A 1,451-nucleotide genomic window follows, 5' to 3' on the forward strand; every position below is an offset into this window, starting at 1 on the left:
ACCCTACATCAGATCCTCTATTATTCAATTTAATACATTAAAATAATATGTACAACAATAATAACACATTAAAATAATATTAACAAAAAAACTCAGCTCAATGCAAGGCCACCATCCAACAACCAAACCACTGCTACAACTAGCAGCCGCCAATAGAATATTCACCACATCCTCCAACAAATTAAAAAACCAAAAAACTGCAAATAAAAGGAAAACCCACATCCTTCAACAAAAGAAAGATTAAAAGGGAGAGAGGAGTGTTGTGGGTTGCCAGTTGTTGTCATGGGTTGCCTTCTCAACAACCACCTGCCTAAAACTAAACCAAAAATGGGCCTAAAACCCCAACCTAGTTTACCCATTGACTTCCTTAACCAACCGAGCCAAAACCCCAACCCATTGACTACCAAACTCAACCAACCACCAGCTCAAAACCCATAACGTCGCCGCAACCAACCTCTACCCACAACCCACAATGCCACAAACCCAAAACCTCAGCCCACAATGCTGCTTTAATTAACCTCGACCCATAACCTAAAAAACACACTTAATGCCGACCACAATGTTGTCGCTTGAAAAGAGTGAAGAAAGAAATTTATTTTAGTTTGATTTAAGGTGTAGAAAGAGAGAGTCGTTTGACGTTGAGGTTAAGGGATGGGCTGCAAATGTGATCTGAAGAAGAGTGAGGTAGAGAAGGAGAGAGAGAGAGAGACAACAAGTGGAGGTAAAAGAAATAAAGTTGAATAAAAAAGTTATAGCACATCTATCTGTACTGTTATATTATTGGAACGGTACTGTAGCAAATGCCAAATTGATTTGATATTTGGCACATCTCATGAGAGTAAGTTTTTGGTGTTTGGTGTGCCAAATGCTAAAAATATAGCATTTGGCACACCTGATACCAATGCTCTTACAAGATAAAATTTGGCATCTTTCTTGTTATTCTAACAACTATTAGGGACCTTCAAAATGGTAGGAACCTTCAACACTTCTTGCCAGCATCTTAGGGTTACCTCTAAGGGGTCCCTCCCTATAATACTGTGTGTAGGATGAGGGACTATATACACCTGAGGGAATAGTTAGCTCAAAGAGATTTGAATACTCTTATTTAAAATATATATATATATATATATATATATTTATATATATATATATATGATTTCCTTATCTTCTTTGTTATAATGAGATCATCCATTATATTTATGAATACTTTGTAGAAAGTGCAAAGTAAAGTTGGGGAATCTTGTACCATACCGAGTAGTACGATAAGTATTTATCATGATCCAATACAACACTCTATAGACACCCCATTTTATATCCCACAATCAACCTCAATTTATGGCAAAATTATATTTTCACATCTCAAGGGTAAAATCATAATTTTGACCATTAGATTTCTAAAATTTCCATGTAAAACAAATATTGAAGTCTTAAAGATGAAAGCGATGTGTCAA

This window comes from Quercus robur, chromosome 7 (assembly GCF_932294415.1).
Source record: "Quercus robur chromosome 7, dhQueRobu3.1, whole genome shotgun sequence".
NCBI lineage: Eukaryota > Viridiplantae > Streptophyta > Magnoliopsida > Fagales > Fagaceae > Quercus > Quercus robur.